General features: G+C 36.8%; 1 long non-coding RNA gene across 1 annotated transcript; it reads left to right on the top strand.

Moving 5' to 3' along the window:
* The first annotated feature begins 6132 nt into the window (after window positions 1-6132).
* LOC140344331 (uncharacterized) lies at window positions 6133-13147 on the top strand. Its single transcript, XR_011923548.1, has 2 exons — window positions 6133-7176; window positions 12778-13147. It is a non-coding gene; the product is annotated as an uncharacterized lncRNA (long non-coding RNA).

Raw genomic sequence — 13147 nt, 5'->3', positions numbered from 1 at the left:
TTGTTTTGCTTCATGTGCACTAATGTATGTACATACATACATACATGCATGCATATATATATATATATATATATATATATGCATTTATGTGTGTACAAATACATATTAAAGAGAAATTTTAGGAAGAAATAGGCAAAGAGGATTTTTTGGGGCATATTGCTTAACATGCTTCAAATTGAAAAGATTGCCTATTTCTTCCTATGAATTCTGATGTCATAGGCTTGGCTCCAAGCAACATTCATGGATGATATTGCTTCTGGTTCAAGGAGGAATCCACCTTTTGTGCTTCCACTACCAAGCTGAGGTGGGTACGTCAATATGTATATAGTGGGCCAAGATCTAAAATGCCATTCAAACCTGCAGAAACATCCTGAAGGTATGGAAAAGCAAGAACACGTTTGGTGTATTTGTCCCTGGAAGTTTTAGATACTAGTACTATTTGTTTTATGTAAACACCTAAATAATGCGTACACTCCACTATTTATCAGCATTAAGTTAAGCAACAACACAACATCTGTTCATTTCTAAGAGTGCCTGACCCTGCTTGTGAGCTTGGCAATAGGGCCAAGATCAGGCAGCACAGCACAATGACAACAAACCTATGACACAACTACAAATGAACAGATGAGTTGTGTGGCAGCAAATCAACATGAGTGCAAATGTCAGACTGTTAAAATTAAAAAAAAACAAAACAAAGAAATAAAAACCATGACAATTTATTCAGAAAATAAATATGTACATAATACATTCAACAAAGGCAATGAGGTGGGTCAAGTAGCAGAACCCATGCAGACATTTGTACTAAATATTTGTGGAAAAAATGACAAAACATTGATGAAAAATTGCTAAACAATAAAAACTGGCATTACAAACCAGGCACAAAAACATTGCAGAAAAAGATGAAACTAACAATAATGAGGATTACAAAGTCACATCAATGCATACCATCCAAGCAAACTTGCTTGATTATTCCACCTACCACCAACCAGTCCAGTTAAAATAGTAATAATGCGTATGCATTAATAGTAATAATGCATATGCATATGTATTTATATGCATTTCAATCTATTTTGACATACACACACAAGTGAAATCATTAAATGTTCCTTGATACATGTATTACATCTTTGGCAACAATCCTTTTTTCAAATATTTGATTTCTATAAAGCCAAACAGAATCAAATTTGAATCAGATCACAAATGCTTGGTGATGATTTTTTTACATTCATACTGTTGTGTGATGACATATTATAAAGTGGTAATTAGTATATATACAGCCTGGTATAAATTAGTGTGCAGTGTGCAAACCAAAAAGTATCAAAACAGTGCAACAAATGTAACAATAAGTGAATCAATTTGTGAATGAGTGTAATGTAACATAAAAATGTAGCACTTACCCAAACGAAGATGAAGCATTAAGGATTCAAATTGAGCTGTAATGGACTGTAGATGTGCACAGAACAGGGAGCAGGTGTGCGCTAATTAATTGCTATGACCTCACCATTGACAGAGCTTAACAGATCCTCCTGAATTGCCCAGCTGCAAACTAATCGACTTAATTTGCGTATTCTGAACCCCATTGCTCATTTATCAAGGCAGGAATCCAGCTGGCAAGAGGAGAGTAAACTAGCACTAGACTCCGGCTCGCAGAAATACGCCTCGTATATCGGCGCGTTTATAAGCACAGCGAGCTTACGCACACTTTCTTGATATATCAGGCCCAAAATGTGAAATCTGTGCCTGGTACACTGTACAGCTACAAGCAAAAATAATATCAAAGGGAACTTAAGATAAAAGAAAATGAATATTTTTATGAAAGCAGTACTTTATCTTTTATATTGTTATATTGTATGTAAATGGTAAAATGACTGAAATCATGAGAAAGTAGTTATCGAGGTATAAAGTTAACTGTTCGCTTTCAGTCTGACAGTGGGATTTTGGGATGGAAATGATTCTCTTTTGTTAAAGATTCATCTCTAGAATACATTGAGATGCACATGGGAAAATTATAGTACTGTCTTGGTGCAGAGCCATAGCAAGACTGTGTAACCCTAATCACCATTCTGACCAATCAAGAGGGTGAAGTCTCTGAAGCTGGAAGAACTGAGGTAGAAGATGGAAGCGCTGGTAACTGAGGTAAACATAGACACCATAAAACTTTTCTAGTCCCCCATAATGGGCAAATATTCTATGCTGCAACACTATGACTAAAACCTCCTGGAAGGCCCAAACTTGCTGGAGTTTACTACTACTTTAATAAGTTTGGATCTTTGCTTCATTCTCCAACTTCATAATAAGGGCACTGGGTAAGATCCGCAGGTTAGAAGACCATGTTGTTTGTCAATACCTCTTGAAGCACAGGCCCAACAATATATACACCAGTACAGTCACTCTAAATTGTAGCTACTGTGTTGGCCACTCTGGTCCTTGGGAATTATTCTCTGCAAAATGCATGGCAACCAAACTTCTGTTCTGTACTAAACAGACTAAGGAGGGATTTAGGTTCACATGAAGAATGAGGGGGCCTGCTTAAAAGAACTCTGTAGGGTGTGAAACCACTCTGCTGTGTAGGAGACTGTTTCCTTGGATCAGCAATCACAATCAATAAGACTGTTTAAAGCAAAATCCACAAAAGGATAATATTCACTCAGTTTTGAATTATTCAAGGTACTCCTTTGTAGTCAGTACCCAAAGGTTGAGGACTGCCTACAATACAATGTAATTCCACTTATTCTTTAAGGGATGGACTACTTTGTTGTTCCAGGTCCAGGGAACTTCCCAGTTGCTGGAAGTCCCTCAAATTTTCTCCCTGTGCCACAATGTGACTTTTTTTTTTTTTTTTTACTCATTCTTATATCTTCTATCTTTTACTTCGATTTTCCCCTCATATTCAGAACATTTCCGGGTCCTGTCATTTTCACCTACGAAATATCTCCAAAATCCACCCCTACCTGTCCCCAGAGACCACCAAACTCCTTGTACATGCTCCTATCATCTTTCGTCTGGACTACTGTAACCTCCTCCTCTCTGGTATTCCACTAACCCGACTTTCTCCTCTACAATCTATTATGAATGCTGCCAGACTCATCCATCCTTCTCACTGCTTTTCTGCTGCAGTTCTCTTCATTGGCTTACATTTCACCTCAGAATCAAATTCTGTGCTTTGCCTTTAAATCCCTCCACAGTTCTTGTCCCACTTACATTTCTGACCTGCTTAAAAAAAAAAAAATACTCCCCCAGGCGCTCTCTTCGCTTAGTATGACCTACTAATGACTTCCTCACTCATCACACGCACGGCTCCAAGACTTTTCTAGAGCTGCCCTTGATGCAGCATACCTTAAAGTATAATAATGTGTTGGGGTAATGCAACCCATTGTGTACATGGGCCAAAATCATTGTGGTTTTAAGTAAAGAATTTTGGGGACAGAAACCAGAGCTCCAAATTTTATGAGCTAGGAAAGAGCGACATAATATAGCACACAGTGCAAAGAAGGTACCTGAAGCTTGAATACCTAAGATGCAATTTAGCAGCTAAACAATCAAGTTTTTTTTATCAATTATTGTCTTGTAATCTAACCAAAAAAGAGGTGCAGCTAAGAAAGAATCGGAGACATTTGGTTCTAAAAGAGGGACAGTTTCAAATGACACGGGTCATGAAAGGATGTAGAAAGGGAAATGGTACGGATTATAACTCTCCCTTTGCTTTTCTAAAGACAAATAAATTGTGTTGTGTGCTTAAAAGTTTAAAAAAACATATCTGCAATGTTTTTTTTATTTATCTAACTTTTTCTTATTCTTTACATTTTTGTATTTGAAAATTCTTTAGTAAACAGATTATACAAAAAAAAATGTTTTTGGTTTTGCCTGGAAGCTGTGATAATGATGATAAGTCGTGGTTATAATGTCAGGGTAGGGGAAGATTAGACGCTGAAGACAGAAGAGATATTATTCTGCAGAAGAAGCACTGTGCATGTGATAACACTCACCAAGTATTTCCCCACACCCAAGCCTGGAGATATCTGAAATTATAATATGCTGTACAGTCAATGTCAGCAGCCATTCTGTTGGTGCTCACACATTTCTTATTTCTGTATGTGGAACAGATCCCCCAGAAATAAAAGCACATCAGTATTTTTTAATTGCTTACAACTGCTGGACTAGATAATAATAGAAATATTAATAAGAGGAATTGTTCAAAGAAGATACTTAAACATATTAAAAGATAAGAAATAAATGCATACAGTGGCTTTAGAAAATATTCAGACCCTCGTCACTTTTTTCAATTTTGGGAAGTTGCAGCCTGATGCTAAAATTGTTTACATTTTCTGTTAGTGCCTAAGTAACAGGAAATCAGTTATGTATAGAAATCTGTTCTTACAAACATGATCACAAATTCATTTTATGCTAAAAGGCACCCAAAAATTACATTTTAGATATAGGTCACATCTATTATTCTAAATCTACCTCTGAATATAACAGAAACTCAGCGTAGAGATCTCCCCAATAAAAAGGGGGCTAGGAGAGGTCTGAGCATGCAGCACCTTCCAAAACTGATGTCCCAGTTTGCAATATCCTTTTTCTATTTTTAATATCAAACCATTTAAACTTTCTATAATAATTTGTGCACAAAGATCCCTGCCATTCTACAACATGTGCACATTGGTCCTGATTTATTAAAGCTCTCGAAGGCTGGAGAGGATACACACAAAAACATTTGTTAGCACATAACAAATGACTTTGAAGAAATCCATTCCAGGTTTGCTGGATCACCCAGCTTCACTGATGAAAGTGCATCCTCTCCAGCTTTGGAGAGCTTAAAATAATCAGGGCCAATAAAAGTACCTGAGCAATACTGAGTTACTGAGACCACACTGCAGAGGCAAGCCCAGAACAGCTTTGGAAATTGCTGGGATCAATATTGTTACTCAAAAAAGGAGGTAACCAGAAAGTCAGATTGACTTGTTACAATCACATACCTTAGGTGAGGTGGTTCACATTGAGGATGGGGTAGGTAAGGGAAGATCAAGGAAAAGAAGAGTAAAAAAAAGTGAGGGGGTCCAGAAGAGCACCCTGTAGCTTCCCACCATTGCTTTTAGATTGATATACATTAGGTAGATCCAAATAAGTGCATTTTAGCCAAGAGGTCCACATTTTAAGAAAAGAAGTGTGGGTCTTGAGAAATAGGTTTTCATTGATTATGGTTCTTTTTGCACAGTTTTGACTGATAGAATTGGTAAACTTTTTTCATTTGTAACCAACAATTAACTTCCAAGGTTTAAGCTTTTCTTTTAGCGATAACTTTGGAAACATAACAATAAATACATAAACCATATGGCATCATATGTGTCAGTGTGTCATTTAGGGATTATTATAGGCAATCTCCCATGTGGAGTAGCAGTTTCTATACTATATAATAAATCTACAATTCAGACACACAATTTTTACTGCTCATTTTTAACTGAATCTTGTGTTTCTTTTTTCTTTCTTACCTTCTTATCTTTGCTGTGTTTTCATATATTCTATTCTTACCACTATATTCTGTGTCTGCTTAGTACAAAATGACATTTTTGCCTTATTTCTGTGACATGGAAGCATGTTTTTTTACTTGCCAGTTAATAGGAAACACAAAGGACAGAGTCCAAAGTGGCAAGGTCTGGTGAGGAGAAGTGTTCTGTAGTGTCACTCATAGAATGTCTGATGACCGAGAGGTTTCCTGCTGGATGAGCCACTGCGGAAGTTGTTGAATGTTTGCTGTCCCAGAGGTGTTTTGGCCTGAGTGTACAGTACAAAGTGTGCACTGAGAATTTGGCTCTGGCTTATTAATGAAAGCTGTGGGTTTCAATTCTGCATTCTTCCTTCTAATTTTACACTTAAAGAGCAACTCCAGGCAGCAAATAACATTATCAGCAATCTTTGATTTATGCTATCCAGGAAATCTTACAATTATACCTGCATTATACAGTCCATATGAAGGACAGCTCCATTTAAAACATGTTGGATAATGTAAGTAAAGGATACAATAAATGCCAGGTATTAAATAATGTCTGGGGGGGGGGGGGATCTCTTGCTTCCTGTTCTGTTATGGCACAGGGAGGATTTTCCCTATTTTTCTCTTGTCAATATCACGGGAAGTAAAAAGACATCTAATAAATGGAGACATGGATATCAGTAAAATGTTGCCTTGGGTTTAACCCTTCCAAAATTTACAGCATTTGAATATGAATGTATATAATATTCCAGCCACATTTAGCATGCTTCTTCTAGAATAGAACTCCTGGGTGGGATTGCAGCCTCATCTTTTTGCTTTTCTTTCCTTTGCATTCTTTTTCTCAGGCTCTAATATGATCCATTTACCACAAATGCATTTTTACTCTATTATCTTATGCTTTATATTGTTTAACTTACAAACATTAAAGCTTAGCCCAACTCTGGGGGCAAATCAGAGGTGTAGTCGTAAAAAAAAGAAAAGAAAGAAGAGGGAGCACGGTACTATCCATAGCGAGGACGCATGTTCATCATTGTTATGTAAACATGCCCACCCCACTACACCCCTGACTATGTGTTATTTAAAGGGGAAGAAACTTCCCTAAGAGTGACGTCATCATACCAGAACCAGCCCACTCTCCCATCACAGGTCTGAGCCTGCAATGGGAGAGTGGGTGGGTTGTGTTCAGAGACAACCAACCCACCGCATTGAGCCTGCAATCTGTACGGGAGGCATGGTCAGCGGCTTGGCTGGTGCACCCTTACTGCGCACACTCCTTCTCCTGCACCAAAAATTTTTTGCAAAATAAGAGTGGGCACGCATGCCTATTCCCGAAAATAGTAAGGGCACGGCGTTCCCACCCGTGCCCACCCCACTACACCCCTGGTGCAAATATTTACAATAACCACAAAGGCAGATATTCCAAACCTTCACCAAATACCCAAATATTGTACTATATAAAGTGGAATGTAAAAGTATCAGGAACATCATCAGAGGCGCGAGTGAGATCATGAAGGTCTACCCAATGCAGAATGCGTGCAATAAATAAACTACAGGGGGGCAGATACAAGACACCATGCACTTGGACAGCAGTGACTGGTCTTTGGTACAGATATTTCCTGTTTGGACAGGTGAAGTAGAGGAGGTGGTTTTTTATGCAGGATGACTTCACTGATCTGGAAATACACAAGGTAAGAATACACATCTCTTCTAGCTACACAGTATTTTCTATTTCTTAACATAATCTGTAAAGTGCACCTTGCATTTCTGGAAATGATTGCTTACATTGCAATTTAGGGTAAAAGCAAGTGGGATTTTTCCCAAACTTTCTTTAAAAGGTAAAACAATTGCAGTATAGGTTATAAGAACAAAGTATTCAACATGGATCTGAGTGCTGCTTATTATCTGCACTAATAGGTTTCTGTTTTCCTTGATTCTGCTGACTCTACCAGCTGTCACATGAGTTTATATTTCACCTATACAGAATGATTAACAGCGCGTAAAATAAATATCACATCTGTTAATACAACAAACTTTGTAATTTAAAAAAAAAATGTGTGTCTGGGGATAACCAGGGATGGAGCGTAACTATTTCACTACTGTTTAAAATCACCAAACTCAAAAATAAAAAGATCAGATTCACACCTCTTTAGTCGCTTACTGCTTGCATGGTAATGTACAATGTGATAAGGCTGCCAATTTATTTGGAATGGGCTGCCAACCTACCACAACTGACCTTTTAATGCACCTGCACCTTTTTTTTTTTTACAAGTGTAACCCAAGGAGTAAATGGTTCACATCTAAGCTTCCGCACAGTACTAAAACACAGAATCTTTGTAGTGCATGGAGGATGCAGGATTATGCTGCAAAGTACAATAATAGGGATAATGATATGCTAATAATAATGATAAAATATACTGCAACATAAAGGTGTAAATCTGGAGTAAAACATTGGGATATTAGGGCTATTAAAGGGACATTGCAATGGTTTTTGATCCTTTTTTATGTTTTAATACTAATACAAACTAGTCAAAATAGTTATTATTTATTGTACTATTGTACTATTGTATTATTGTACTAAAACTATTTTATTACAGGGCTTTTTTTAATGAAAAAAAACACTATACTCTGCTCACATAACACATGGTTTATTGGACTATTCTATATAACTGAGGGTTTTTATTAAGCTTTATTGGTGTCATGGCAGGACCTTGCTCTTAACACCAGGATATTCACATCAAAGCAATAAATCATTCAACAAAAGATTAATACATTTCTTGAGGGCATATGCTACTGGTTACAAGATGTAAATATGAATTATTATTTGTAATCACAAGAGTTCAGATAAATCTGGCTCATGACATAAACTTGTCTTTCGAAAAACATTTTTTAAAAGTCTTTGCACATACTAAGTATCAAAGTTGATAAAAGTCAAGTTGAATATAGTAAAATGAACCAAAAAAATTTACTTATGCCAAACATTCTGCACCTCCTGACCAATAACCTTTGTTGGACGGTTTGCCTGACCTTGTCACCTAACCCTGCCATTTAACTCTTAAAATATAACCTTCCCCTTGACCTTTCAATCTTGAACTAACCCCTTAACACCAAATCTGACCCAGCACTTAACCTTTAACTACATATTAAACCCTGAACCCACCACCTTTAACAATAACAATTAACCTAAACCCTAATCACTGCTAATCTTTAAAAAAATATAAAAATAATATTAATAATTTTGGAAATCTATATAGGTCAAATTGTCATCTTGGGCATTCATGAGCATTTAATAGCTTTTTTTTCTGAAGAAGTTGGAAGTCTATGGAGGACCTTGCCAAGGTGCTGCATCATGAAACATAAAATGCAACACCTGTACAAAAAGGGGATTTAACTACTCCAATTATTTTCGGTGATAACCAAGGCTTTGAAGAGGCTGACGACTGGTTCACAGTAATTAAACCCCAGTGGTCCCACTGTAATAAAAAAATAAACAAAAAAGGGTTGAATTAAGACTTAGAGTGAACTAATGTACAATTACTGTAGGACATAGGTTTCTTCATTTTAGCTCATGTACATGTTTTCTTTTAGTACAGGGTTCTACTTTAGGGTCAGATATATTATTAAGATATTCTGGTATAAAGGTTTTAAATTTTAATTTAAAACCAATTTAAATTGGTGGAAGATAAACAGGACAGCAAGCTACTAGCAGCAATAACATCTCAGAATGTGTTCCTTATACCATGTTTGCATTTTCATCTCTGTCCCCATTGGAGGGCATTCCAATTACTTCCAGTCCTTCTGATCACCAGCACACAAAGAGTTAAAAAAATTCCAAAATGGGATATAAACAGCAATAAAGGTCCAAAGAGGTTTTAACCCTTTTCACACTACCTGAAATAAAGTATTGGGGTATTGATTTAAAAACCAGAAGAGTTTTTATGGACAAAACATCAAAAATAAAGCTCACCCCTACCGTATCATCTTTATACAATAAAATTATACGACTTTTTACGTCAGCTATAAAGATAGAAATATAACAATTGTTTGATGAAGCAGATCTTTAAAAAAAATTGTTAGCACGAAATCTAATGCTCATTCAATAAACATACAGTAATAGAAATGATCCTTGAGGAAAATCCAGTCAAACTGAAGTAAATAAACATTTTTCTTTGTTTTTTTAAGCAGTTAATATGTTTGAGCAAGAATCCATTTGAAACATTTACCTTAATTATTGGTTTGTGTATGGCCAGCATTATTTATTTGCTTGAGCTCCATTTGCAACACTTTTTGAATGGAATAAATGCAGGATGAATATGAGCCTTTCTGATGTCATGTTGGGAAAGTCGTTAATATTATCTTTTTTCTATGCAAGAAGGTCCAAATCTTTCACTGTGCACACTATTTTTCCTGCAACAACTGCGCAAATCATTTCGATTCGCAATTCAAATAAAGACTGATAGATCTCTCACCCCCAGGCTTTTCTTGTGGGATCATTGCAAAGCTTTATAAACATAATCTAATGTCCTCATAACTTTACCAAAAGAGATAAAAAAATACTCACTACCCATCAAAGGGTTTGAAACATTGGTGACTTGTGATGAAGTCTGGCCACTGCTGTCCGGAGGGGCATCACTGCTTCCGTTTGCACTTGCAGCATCCATTGCAACCTCAGAACAGGATCTTTGTGACACCTTCAGAGTTCAGATTCCTCTGGGAATGTGAATGCCTAGCTACACATGTGACGCAGGGAGCCAGTGGGGAGTCCTGTAGTCCTGCTGGATGCTTCAAGTCATAGATTGTGGAGCCAAGTACTACCTGTGTAACCGGAGAACAGGAATATGAAAATCATCAGTCAGTCCCAAATGTTACAGGGAAACTCAGCAGTTCCCCAACATAAAAGCTGCATTGATGTCACATCCTTTCAAAAACCATGACCAGTCAGCTGTAGGATATAACTGGCATGTACTTTGTTTCATTCAAATACAGAAGTATATCTGCCAAAAAAGTGTGTGTGAGAGAGAGAGAGAGAGAGGGAGGGAGGAACACAGTAATCCAGTTAGACAACTTCTGTTAAAAAAAAAAAAAAAAAAAAAAAAAAAAAAGAAGAGAGAGCCTAAGGTATTAAGATAGAATGCTGAAAAAAAGTGCTTAACAAAAGAGTGCAATTATGTTTACACCCATGGTAACACCCATTCATATAAAATTACAGCCAGGGCATGAAACATTATGTGGCTTGTTGTTGCATATACAATATAAGCTTAATGTGGAACTCTAGTTAAAATAAACAAACACTCCATACATTGTTCCTAAAATTGAATACACATTGATATTATCATATACATTTCTAATATTGTTCAATAACCTGTTGATCCTGCTCGATCCCCATTTAGCAAGTTGGTTCTGGTGCCAACACCATCTAATTGTTAGGAGATTCATTGAACTGTAGCTGATTGATTTCCAATATAATCATTTCTGCAAAGTTTTGGGGCCACCACTTGGTAGAGCCACTTGCATTACTATTAGTTTTCAGGTGTGTAAAAAAGGTGGCATTCAAGCCAATGCCATGGGAGGGGGCATTCTTTTCACCAATTTAACAGGCCTTTCTAATTGACTCCTAACAAACTGGTTTTAGCATTGATTCCCAGAGACCTGAACATTTTCAGGGGTAAAAATCTTGAGAAAGGCTGCATTTGAGAATCCCGTGGCATTGTTGGCAACTAGTAGCTTACTTTCTTTAATATACATGGATGCTGATAGGTCAGGTTCAATGCGCATTCTTTGTCATAGTGGATAAGAATACTGTGAAATTAATTATTCTGAAAATTAATACGAACACTAGTAATACATAGAAGGGATATTACGATGTTTTTGAGACTACCATTTACTTCAAAACCAGTGATGGAGGTGTAGTTTTTTTTGCATGAAACAATTTGACAATTTTTTTCTCTATTTGACCTACTATTCCAATTTTAATCTAAGCCAAATTCTCCATCATTAACATACTCAAGGTCAGCAAACCACATAAATAGACCCTCAGTTATCTGAGTTTACTGAAGGAGAAGACAGATCAGTCACTTTAAAGCAGACCTATCACTAAAATTTTTACTTTACATGAAAAGGTAAATAACCCTTTTTTGTAAAGTAAAAACTATTTGGTTTTTTTCTGTCATATTGCCGCAGCGGTATAACCGAATGGGGGCACATTCTCAACCAGTGATCTGTGAAACCCCGGGGGTTCTCCAGAGTTTGCTAGGGGTTCCATGACCTGTAATTGATCACCTTTCCTTTTGATGGTGCCTGCATAGTCCCTGGACCAACTCCACTTGGCAGGTGTCTGTAAAGGTGGCATTCTGATAATAAACATAGGGGTTATGTTTCCCACTAACTCCAATGCTTTGCATTTAAAATGATTTCCCCAAGATTTGATATGAATTTCAATGGTTCCTCTAGAACAGTGTTTCCCAAACTTTTAACATGGGGGAATACCTTTCAGGTGTTTAAGGAACCCCTGTTATAATTACTATACTACAGCTCACAGTACATTAATGTGGTGAAGAACACTTCATACAGTGCTGACCATTGGGAAAAATGCCACCCATGCAGATAACCAAAAAGATCATTGGTGTCTATTACTCTAACCCGAGAAACACAAACTGGTCATTGTTTATGGAACCCCTAGCAACCTCTGGAGGAACCCTGGTATAAAGTAAAGAAGGTTAAGAAAGGCTGCTGTAAATGCAGTAGTAGTCAACTCTGCATATGTATGAACAGGTTGAAGCAGTTAATTCTAATGACAGAGCTTATTATATTATAAACAATTTTTAAACAAGTTTTCACTGAGCAATCCATGTTTATACATCTGGAGACTGTGGTGATGTGGGTGTCGGCCTTTCTTTTGGGAAACATTGATGATGAACCTGGAGTGTCAACCAGCTGCCTACAATAATACAAACATCCCTCAAAAATAGCCACCATGGGCGCATCCTATTCAGCTTGCTCCTACTTTCTGCTCATTTAAAAGAGCACTCAAAACCCATTTTTTCCAAACATGCCTACCCATCTTCTGTCTTTTGAAACCCTTACTACTTCCCACCCTTCCATATCCCCCTCCTATTGTGTGTTACTTCCCACTCCTACTAGATTGTAAGCTCTTTGGGGCAGGGTCCTCTCCTCCTTGCATGTCACTGTCTGTATTCATATCCCTATTTAATGTACAGTGCTGTGTTAGTGCCATATAAATCCTATTTATTATTATTAATTATATTAATAATAATAATGTTCTATTTCCATAGCTTCCTTTATCCATGCATATGACTGACAGCCTGATATACACCTGTGGCATGTTGCAGTAACTGAAGCACATGGAAAGCTCTGTATTACCTGTTCACAAAGTCTCAGCTTTCATAAGTTTCAGGTTTCAATAAGAATGAATGGTACAAGGCACAAATGGAAAAATGCACTAAATACATAAAAAGCAGTGCAATGTAATATAAAACACATGTATTATTGTCCAAAACAATTCATGAGTTTTTAGGCACCAAAGCAGGATATATGTCAGGTCATGTGTGACGAGGTTTGTATTAACTATTTTATAATAGATTCTTATTTTCAAACCCAATATTTTACTCATCTGAATTAAAATTAAAAATGATCTGGTCATTG

The sequence above is a fragment of the Pyxicephalus adspersus genome, chromosome 1, assembly GCF_032062135.1.
Source record: "Pyxicephalus adspersus chromosome 1, UCB_Pads_2.0, whole genome shotgun sequence".
Taxonomy (NCBI): Eukaryota; Metazoa; Chordata; class Amphibia; order Anura; family Pyxicephalidae; genus Pyxicephalus; species Pyxicephalus adspersus.
The sequence above is the reverse complement of the archived record's forward strand: the minus strand, read 5'-3'. Positions and strand labels throughout refer to the sequence as shown.